The sequence below is a fragment of the Mandrillus leucophaeus genome, unplaced genomic scaffold (genome assembly GCF_000951045.1).
Source record: "Mandrillus leucophaeus isolate KB7577 unplaced genomic scaffold, Mleu.le_1.0 Scaffold944, whole genome shotgun sequence".
Taxonomy (NCBI): domain Eukaryota; kingdom Metazoa; phylum Chordata; class Mammalia; order Primates; family Cercopithecidae; genus Mandrillus; species Mandrillus leucophaeus.
Genome location: NW_012110297.1, coordinates 773,441 through 784,728, shown reverse-complemented (window position 1 = coordinate 784,728; position 11,288 = coordinate 773,441).

The following is an 11,288-nucleotide window of genomic DNA, read 5'->3' as shown; positions in this document are numbered from 1 at the left end:
GTCTTTGACATGTGGCTTTCAGAGTCATCCTGAGTACTGACATCAGCCAGCAGACAGGGAAGAGAGAAGGTGTGGAACAAAACACCCATTTCTTATTTATTTATTTTAACTTTTAAGTTCAGGGGCATAAGTGCAGGTTTTTTATATAGGTAAACTCATGTCATGGGAATTTGTTGTATAGATTATTTCATCACCCAGGTATTAAGCCTAGTACCCATTAGTTATTTTTCCTGATCCTCTCCCTTCTCCCACTCTCCACCCTTTGGGAGGCCCCAATGTCTGTTGTTCCCCTCTGTGTGTCCATGTGTTCTCATCATTTAGCTCTCACTTATAAGTGAGAACATGTGGTATTTGGTTTTCTGTTCCCATGTTAGTTTGCTAAGGATAATGGCCTCCAGCTCCATCCATGTTCCTGCAAAAGACATGATCTCATTCTTTTTTATGGCTATGCAGTATTTCATAGTGTATATGTACCACATTTTCTTTATCCAGTCTACCATTGATAGGCATTAGTTGATTCCATGTCTTTGCTATTGTGAATAGTGCTGCAACGAACATATGTGAGAAACACCCATTTCTTAACCATTTAGCCTAGAAGCCATAGCCATCACTTCTGTTCACATTCTACTGGTGAGAACAAATCACATGACCTCACTCAGAAGCAAAGGACACTGGGAAATGTAGTCACTGTCTAAGCAGTTGTGTTCATTCCGGTAATAATCTCCCAGTGACCAAGGAAGAAGAACCAGAATCTTTGTTGTCTGTCACAGAAATCTATTCTATGTTTTTAAGGCATTTGTACTTTTCTGTCACAGCACTCATCATAGTTTATTTAGCACTTAAAAAAATTTGATGACTCTTTGATTCTCTCTTCATTTGCAGTTGCTAAGCTCCATGAGAGCAAGAGATTCATCATTATATCCTCGGTGCTTCGCACAGAATAAGTGATCAACAAATGCGTGCTGAATGAATAAAAGAAGATGTATATTTATTAAATGACTTTTTATATGACTATATATTTATATATTGGTGCTTTTCATTGCAAGTGACAAAAGAACCAATTTTCCTAAGTTAAACAATAAAATGGTTTATTGACTCAAGTCAGTGAGGATTCCAGAAGTCTGGAAGCTTTCAGGTGTGGCTGGATCATGGTTCTGGCTCTGTTTCTCTTGCAGTTCTTTCTATCTTGCTCTGTCCTAGTGTCATCTTTGTTCTTAAGTTGGTTCTGTCACGGTTGGAAGATGACTGCATGTGCCACCGTGACTGACCTCCTACTTCCTCATGGAGAGAACTGAGGAAGCACAACTTCCTGCAGTCATTGAATAACAGTCTTCAGCTTTGTTCTGATTAAACCTAGCTCAATCTTTGTTGCATAGGAGATAAGATGGAAACTGATTGGGACTTATCCTTTGGGGTCCACCGTTGGATCTGAGGGTGGGGAAATAGTTCACCCAACTGCACAATTGCAAAGGAGCGGCTCCCCAAATAAAAATACAGGTTCTGGAAGGAAGGTGTTAAGAGGCAAATGGATGCTGCTGAAATAATCAGAGCATGTCCCTCCCACTACTGTGTTTCTAGAAACAAGGGCATTTCTAGAACCATTTATAGTAAATCCAGAAATGCCTATTACATTGGAAGTGGGTTGAGGAGAAAGGCTCACTGTTTTGAGGTTGAGGAGAAAAAACAAATCCAAACCAATTTAATAAAACTGTGGAGCTGAAACTACTCTCAGAGAAAAATTCAGAAGAACCTCAACTGGATTTGGGCAATTCTGGAGATATTTGCTGTAGGCCCCAGAGTTTTTTTTTTTTTTTTTTTTTTTTTTGAGATGGACTCTCACCCTGTCTCCCAGGCTGGAGTGTAGCGGCCCAATCTCGGCTCACTGCAAGCTCTGCTTCCCGGGTTCAAGCGATTCTCCAACCTCAGCCTCCTGAGTAGCTGGGACTACAGGTGCCCGCCACCACACCCAGCTAATTTTTCTTTTTTTAATTTTTGTATTTTTAGTAGAAACGGAGTTTCACCGTGTTAGCCAGGATGGTCTTGATCTCCTGACCTTGTGATCCACCCGCCTTGGCCTCCCAGGCATGAGCCACCATGCCCGTGCTCTAGGCCCCAGAGTCTTAATCTTGGCGTATGAATTTTGTTGTCATAAGTTTCCAGAAGATACATCATGATATCCAGGAGAGCATACCAAGGCCCAGAGTGTTTTCCTGTCAGCCAGAACACAAAACAAACAATACAAGTCCCTTAAACAAAAATAAATGACAACCAAAGGAAGAAAAACCAGCAAGATTAGATGCAAAACAAAGAGCACGTCTCAAAGACAAAGCAAACCAGCTCTGGTCCTCCCAGCAAATCTTACAACATAAATAGAGACACTGCCAGAAGTCAGAAAGAAATTGCCAGAACAGAAGCAACCACCCCAGTGTTGCCTGGAGATGCTCAAAATAGGTGCAAATTAATGGTTATCAAGTCCTTACAAAGAAAGAAAATAATTGAACACATTCCATATAGCAAACATTTACTTTTCTAACACTCTGCTGATTGAAAAGATGACAAGACTAAGTGCTAATCCCAGTGGACACAGAAAAGCAAATGTGTGAGCATCTGAAACAGAGGTGTGGGCGTCACAGAGGAGGGGACAATTAATTCTGCCTGGAGTCTTTCAAGGAGAGTTGCAGAGATGAGCTGTCACCTGGGCTGACCTCTGAAGGATGAACAGGGTTCAGCTGATGGTCAAGGAGGAGACTCAGTAGGACCTGTGGGTACAAAGGCCCCGCAAACTCAGAAGCCCTGTGGACATCTTTGTATTTCTCTGCTCAGCATTCATTCTCCCTTCCTTTGATGCCATCATTCCACTTTTCCTTTGGGAAAACCCCTCTCTCATTCTATGTGGTCCTGTTGGAACTGCCTATCACAATGAGGCTCCACCCCCAAAGGCAGGTACATAACCCAAGCCAGCCAATCAGCCTCTCTCTTGGGACTCTGCCTCTTTAGCAGAGTGATCCATTAGCCTAATGCTTCTGTAGCAGAGCCATTCTGTCCTTAGTGTCTTCAAGAGACTATCTGTGAGGTCATGTTATTGAGAGTCCCTGGGTTCTGTCCTTCCGAAGGCCTGGTGAATCAGCTCTTGCTTCTATTTCATAAATCATCCAGCTTGCTTTCTTTTTGGCTTTGGTTAGCCAGAATAAGTTGTCACAGCTTGCAACCAAAGAACTTTAACTGATATGGAAATTAGTACCAGGATGAGGGTTGCAGACAATAGCCCCTAAGGGAAATAGGGAATCGGGCAGAGAGGAGACTATGATTAGGTGCACTAACTGCCCATGACACCCACAGTCACTAAACAGCCACCTGCTCACCATGGGCAAAGCTTGGGGGACTGGTTGGTTGCTGACATATAACAATGGGAAGGCCTCATGATGGGATGGTTGCCTTGGCAACATTAGGTTAATTAAAGAGGGAAATACTTGTCATCCCTGGCACCACCCAATATATTATGGATAACATTTCTTTGTTTATTTCTTCTATTTCCGCCCCCCTTAACTCCCCAGTGCCTAGAATGATGCCTGGCACAGAGTAGGCATCTAAGCATTTGGTGAACAAATGTGGGTGTGAATAAACAGCAAGCTCAAACTTAGGATTGCCCGAATACGAAACAGAAGATTTGTTCCAGAAAGAATGAAAGGAATTTGCTGATTTACATTCTCAAAAATCAAAGGAGAAACTGTGGGAATAGATATTGAGCCTCCCTAATGAAGAATGAAATTTTGGGTCAGGTTGAATTTATTGCTGTGAGTGCCCTGACCTGAGATTCTGCAATTGGATGTGCTGATTTGGACAGCCCCTGTGAGCCTAATGTTGCCTAGGCTGGCGAATTCAAGTGCTGGTTCACATCACATGACATGGAAAGCCAGCCTCGATTGTCTGAACAATGAAGACAATGTAAAGGGAGGAATGAAATGTTTAGGAGACATGAACTCCAGAGGGTATTTATCCCGTGCATCCTGCCTCCTGTGCATCCTCTCACTATCTCCCTGAAATGGTCTAGATTCCACTCCTGTCATCCCTGCTTTGAGAACCAGATTGATGAGGGGAGCATAAGAATGTTTTAAAAAGCTTATTCTTGGCTTCTCTTTCTTGGCCAGGGATGACAGTGGGAAGGGTTGCAGCTGAAATTCTTTCAGTATGCTTGAGGGATGCCAAGATTGGTACAGCCAGGAGGTAACCACAGGGGCAAAATGGGTGTGGTCATCGTGGATGAAGTCATCAGATCTCAGAGCATGGGCTAAGCCACATGGGAGTCCCCAGAAATGAAATGGGTGAGCAACCCACTAAAGTCTTGTTTGATATGGAGGTCAATGATATGAATATACAGGACCTCACCTTCAGTAGAGTTCTTAGAGTTCCTTAGAGTTCAGTAGGCTGTGCTCTGTCTGGATGTCCCCTCTAAATTAAAAGGTAAGACTCAGACTGGTGTTAGATTTCTATTAGGCACAGCTGCCATTCATTCCTTTAATCCTGGAGCTTCTTTTTTAAAAAATTATCTTTGTGGGTTAGATCCAATGTTCTTTGTACTTGATATCTTCACCTTAGCTTACCTTCTTATGTTAATGAATGAACTGTATTGTCAAGTCATTTTCTATGGAAAAAAAAAAAAAAGCAAAGTTCTAGGTCCTTCCTTGTTCAAAAATATCTTGGTTGCATCATATTTTCACTGGATGTATAATTCTAGACCAGGGCTTGGCAAACTATGGCCCATGGACCAAATTCAGTCTGTCACCTGTTTTTGTAAATAAAGTTTTATTGGAACATAGCCATGAACATTCATGTCTATAAGGTCTATGGCTGCTTTTGTACTGTTTTGGCAAAGTGGAGTAGTTGTGACGGAGGCTTTTTACAGAAGAAGTTTGCTGACCCCTGCTTTAGACTAAAAGTAGTTTCTCTTAGGACTTGGGAGGTATTTCTCTGTTGCCTTCTGCTGTCCGGTGCTGATGACAAGGAGTCTGATGCCAATCTGATTCTTATTCCTTTGTAGATATCGTGTTTATTTCCCCTTCTATCTCTGGAAACTTTTAGGGTCCTTTCTTCATCTTTAGTATTCTAACATTAATGTGACTAGGCACAAACTTTTTCCCCATCTATTTTGCCAGGCCCTTAGTGGGGTTGTTGGATCTGAGGACTTATTGTTCAGCTCTGGGACACTCTCATGTTTCTTTGATAATTTTTTTGTACTCTTTTTGCTTTTTGGATTTCCTATCAGCTAACTGTTGAACTTCTTGCTCCTCTGAATATCTTATCTTTTCTTTTTTTATTTGGAGGTGGAGTCTTGCTCTGTCGCCCAGGCTAGAGTGCAGTGGTACAATCTTGGCTCACTGCAAGCTCTGCCTCCTGGGTTCATGCCATTCTCCCGCTTCAGCCTCCCGAGTAGCTGGGACTACAGGCACCTGCCACCATGCCCGGCTAATTTTTTTGTATTTTTAGTAGAGACAGGGTTTCACCATGTTAGCCAGGATGGTCTCGATCTCCTGACCGTGTGATCCACCCACCTCAGCCTCCCAAAGTGCTGGGATTACAGGCATGAGCCACTGCGCCTGGTCTTATCTTTTCTATTATGTTTTCTCTTTTATTGTCTTTTTCTTCTACTTTCTGAGAGTTTCCTTGACTTTAATCTTTCTACCATTCCTTGATATTTTTTATTTTTATTTTTTTTGAGATGGGGTTTTGCTCTTATTGCCCAGGCTGGATGGAGTGCAATGATGCGATCTTGGCTCACGGCAACCTCCACCTCCTGGGTGGAATCAAGCAATTCTCCTGCCTCAGCCTCCCAAGTAGCTGGGATTACAGGCATGTGCCCAGCTAATTTTGTATTTTCAGGAGAGACGGGGTTTTACCATGTTGGTCATGCTGGTCTCAAACTTCTGACCTCAAGTGATCCACCTGCCTCAACCTCCCAAAGTGCTGGGATTCAGGGGTGGAAGACATCTGGTCCCACTTGTTCTCAGGAGACTCTTGGCTGGGAGCATCTGTGAGAAGCACATGGAAGTGAGGCTGAATTCCTGCGCTGGGCTTTGGGAACTTCATCAAAGACTCCTGGGCCCAACCTTGACTTGAAGAGAGTAGAGCCCCACTCTTCAAACACAGCACGTGATCACCAGGAAAGGCAGCCATGCTGTACAGAGACCCTTTCCCAAATGTTCTCAGCTGGGCAAATCCTCAGGACTCCCACACAACTTCAAGGGAGGAGGAAGTGATTACCCCCAGAACATGATTTAAATTGTCCACCCATCTGGGTTAGGTGAGTCGAACTGATTTTACTTGGAAAGTTAAAGCAATGTGACATTTCTTGTGTTTGAATGTCATGGAAGAAATTCATACTTGTGACTCCTCCTCCTCCTGATCATCACGCTTGTCCTCATTCCCACCATCATCACGTTTCCCAAGGCCAGACTACACAGTGTGAATCACACCATGTGTGTGGTATTAACAACTAAGCTCAGGCCCATCTCTTTCTCGTTTCACCCCACCAAGGGTTAAAACAGCTTGGAGTCTTTTCCTACCCAGGCTCACTTTGTTAAACTTTGATAGACACAGAACATTTTCAGATCAAGCTTTGAAATAATTTGTCCAGTTCTTAGCTGTTGAGAGAACAAAACAAAGGTGATCTGGGAACAGATGAAAACAAATAAGATAAGTGACTTCAAACATTACCAAAAAGCTGGCGGTGAAGTACAGAAGGAAAAAGCAATCAATCAGTTAGACAACATGGCATGGGATCTGTAAGATAGCGTTTTGGATTTCCAGTGCATGGGAGGGGTTCCGATCAGAGCGGGCTAGTCCACAGAACTAGGCTCTGTGGCACACCTAGAAGGAAGCGGAAGGATTACTTAATTCATACATAAAATGGACCAAGCAGCATGGACAAAACAGTAATAGTCATTCGTTCAAATATTTATTAAGCATCTGTTATATGCAAGGTTTTGTCCAAACATGGAGCCTCTCCTATGCGTTTGTTGACCTGGAAAGGAGATAACAGGCACCAAAATAACTTTAACACACAGAAGAAAGTGATAAGGCTTTATCGTATCACTTAGAAGAGCTGAAGATAAAATTCTATAGTATTTGTGTTAAAATGTTTAAAAAAATTAGACAAGTGAGACATAATGTTCTTCTGGATCTAGGTTAACAAGAGATAGAGCCTAAAGTTCATGACAAAAGCTGCCTGAATGAAAAACAAAAGTAGAATACACTAAGAATTTAATTCAATGAGCAGTGGTTGTGGGCAAAGGAAACACAAGATAAATTTGCAGAACAATGCAATATAGCTCAACTCTGTATGTAAACTTTGAAAGTAAACCATCTTCCCTTCAACAAAGGGGGAAAGCAAAGTGAAGTCTAACCGTGGCTTATAAGAGCCTGATTAAAATAAAAAGCTGTAACTGAAAAGATATTATATGATGAATAAAAAAAGTCTTCAGAACTTTTACGAATGTGAGAAATGGAGGACTTACTACCATTGGTTAAAAAGTCACATAAAAAGCATTAAAGGAGATAAAGTTACTCCATAACAGAGAAAGATACAGAGTAGAGAGCAACCTCCCATGGCTTGGAACGAACTGTGTTGATTTTCCAGAAATTTGCCATGAAATCTGATAATGAAGTACAAATGGATGACTGCCAAGGAAGTAGAGGATACTCATGTCAAAGAAATAGAGAATATGCTCCTAAATATTTTAACAGAAGAAAAAAGAAAAATTGCTGAATATTTTTGATAAAAAGGCACATGGCACCAGAATCTGGCCTCACTGGAGACTTTCTTTCAAACGTTGGAAGGATAAATACTTCTTTTCTTTGCAACCTCAACTTTTTTCTTTTTCTTTTTTCTTTTTCTTTTCTTTTTTTTTTTTTTTTGAGACAAAGTCTCACTCTGACACCCAGGCTGAAGTACAGTAGCATGATCTCAGATCACTGCAACCTCTGCCTCCTGAGTTCAGGTGATTTTCCTGTGTCAGCCTCTTAAGTAGCTGGGGTTACAGGCACGCACCACCACACCCAGCTAACGTTTTGTATTTTCAGTAGAGATGGGATTTCACCATGTTGGCCAGGCTGGTCTCGAACTCCTGACCTCAAGTGATCCACCCTCCTTGGCCTCCCAATGTGCTGGGATTACAGGCATGAACCACCATGCCCGGCCTTATTTATTTATTTTGAGATGGAATATCGCTGTCACCTAGGCTGGAGTGCAGTGGTGTGATATTGGCTCACTGCAACCTCTGCCTCCTGGGTGCAAGTAATTCTCCTGCTTCAGCCTCCTGAGTATCTGGATTACAGGCGTGCGCCATGATGCCTGGCTAATTTTTGTGTTTTTAGTAGAGACAGGATTTTACCATGTTGGTCAGGCTGGTCTTGAACTCCTGACTTCAAGCAATCCACCTGCCTCGGCCTCCCAACGTGCTGGGATTACAGGTGTGAGCCAGCCAGGCTTATTTTTTTGACTTTTTGATAATAGCCATTCTATCCGGTGTGAGATGGCATCTCACTGCGGTTTTGAATTGCACTTCTCTAATAATTAGTAATGCTGGGTCTTTTTTCATACACTTGCTGGCCACATACATGTCTTCTTTTGAATAGTGTCTTTTCATGTCCTTTGCCCACTTTTTAAGGGGGTTGTTTTTATCTTGTAAATTTGTTAAAGTTCCTTATAGATGCTGGATAGTAGATGTTTGTCAGATGCATAGTTTGCGAATATTTTCTCCCATTCTGTAGATTGTCTGTTTACTCTGTTGAAAGTTTCTTTTGCTGTGCTGAAGCTCTTTAATTAGATCCCATTTGTCCAAATGCTGCATGTTCTCACTTATAAGTGGGAGCTGAATGATGAGAACACATGGACCCAAAGAAGGGAACGGCAGATACTGGGGCCTGCTAGGGGTAAAGGATTGGAGGAGGGAGAGGAGCAGAAAAAATAATTACTGGGTACTAGGCTTAGTACCTGGGTGATGGAATAATCTGTACATGAAACTCCTGTGACGTGAGTTTACCTATATGATAGACCTGCACACATACCCCTGAACCTAAAATAAAAGTTAAAAAAAAAATTCTGAGTAGATTGTTTCACGTTACAGAAAAGGATGGGCATTCTTACGGGGGAGCGTTTATGCCCTATTCCTGCTGTTTCTTTCTGACATATGGAACATCCATTGTGTAACACTCCTGATCTCCCTCCGCCCATTCCCTCATTCTTCTCTGGAAGAGTCTTCCTGATTGGCAAGTTTAGGAGAAGAAACCGGGCATGTCCTGTTCAGCCCCCCTCTCTCCTTCCTGTTTGAGTGCTGCCTGCCTGCCAAGCGTATGTGCTCTGGTCTGCTTCTGGCTGGGTGGCCAGCTTAGCTGCAAAGGCTCTGGCCCTCTGGTTGTTCAGCATTGCCCATGACTAAGTAGGTTAGTCATCTAATTCTGGGGTGTAGAATTAGGAAGCCCATTGTTTCCATAGTCATAAGCTACATCCTCCAATTTAGCCCTAATCGATGTTTTTAAAAGTCAGAAATAATTTGAGCTCTACCTGATTAATTCTTTTGTCTTTTAATTGGTCAAAAATATGGGCAGGCATAAAAAACAAACAGCCAGGCACAGTGGCTCACGCCTGTAATCCCCGCACTTTGGGAGTCTGAGGTGTGCAGATCACTTGAGACCAGGAGTTTAAGACCAACTTGGCCAACATAGTGAAACCCTCTCTCTACTAAAAATACAAAAAAAAAAAAAAAAAAGCTGGGTGTGGTGGCGCACGCCTGTAATTCCAGCTACTCAGGAGGCTGAGGCACGAGAATCACTTAAACCCAGCACTTCAGCCTGGGTGACAGAGCAAAACTCTGTCTCAGAAAAAAAGAAAAGAAAAGAAAAAACGAACAAACATAAACTTTTTCAAAAGAGAACAAAGAAAAAGAAAAAGAAAAAAAAAAAAACAGAAACGAGAAAAAAAAAATGGGCAGGGAAAAAAGGTATTTTCTAATGACCTTGCCTCCAGACCCTGATGTACTGGGTAGGAACTTAAAAAAACACATGAGTAGAGCTAAGGAAGCAAAATACAAGTGACATTTGAAGTCAGCTGCTGTTCCCATACAGGTGGGGATGCAAGTGACAATCTCATCAGACACAGGCAGCTTCATAGGGAGGGACTTAGCAAAACGTGGGCACCAGGATCCAGCAAAGTCATGAGCCATGCAGGCCTAAGTTTGTAGGCTGCTGCAAGTTGACCTGGAACTACAAGGGGTTGGCCTTTGCACATCTGCAGGGGATATCTGGGGTGAGCAGACGCCAGAGGGCCATGGGGGCTTCAGGCAGCACGCACAGCAAAGGCAAAGATTCATTATGGGAGGAGAGTGGGACTTCCTCTATGCAAGTCCTGCAGACACTGGGGGCACAACAACGGTTTGCTGCATTTCCTGTTTCTTCAGCCACGTCTGCAGGCCAGGACTTAGGCTTCACCACTGTAAAGGGCAGTGCTTCTCAAACTTTTTTTTTTTTTGAGATGGAGTTTTGCTCTTGTTGCCCAGGCTGGAGTGCATGGGTGTGACCTCGGCACATTGCAACTTCTGCCTCCTGGGTTCAAGCAATTCTCCTGTCTCAGCCTCCTGAGTAGCTGGGATTACAGGCACCTGCCACCATGCCTGACTAATTTTTTGTAGTATTAGTAGAGACAGAGTTTCATTCACTATGTTGGTCAGGCTGGTCTCGAACACCTGACCTCTGGTGATCCGTCTGCCTTGGCCTCCCAAAGTGCCGGGATTATATGCGTGAGCCACCATGCCCAGCCTGCTTCTCAAACTTTTTTATTTTGAGACAGAATCTTGCTCTGTCACCCAGGCTAGAGTACAGTGGCACAATCTTGGCTCACTGCACTCTCTGCCTCCTGGGTTCAAGCAGTTCTTCTGCCTCAGCCTCCCAAGTAGCTAGGATTACAGGCGCCCACCACCGTGCCTGGCTGATTTTTGTATTTTTTTTTAGTAGAGATGGGGGTTTCACCATCTTGGCCAGGCTGGTATCGAACTCCTGACCTCATGATGCACCCACCTCGGCCTCCCAAAGTGCTGGGATTACAGGCGTGTGCACTTCTCAAACTTTAATGGGGATTTGTTACATTGCAGATTCTGATTCATTTGATCTGGGTTGGGAAGTAAGATGTGGATCACACTTTGAGTACCCAGGTAGGTCCTCCCATAGACCTCCTGAATCAGGAACTGCATTTTAACAAGATTCCCTGGGTGACTTTCTGGCATGTTAAATTTTGAGAA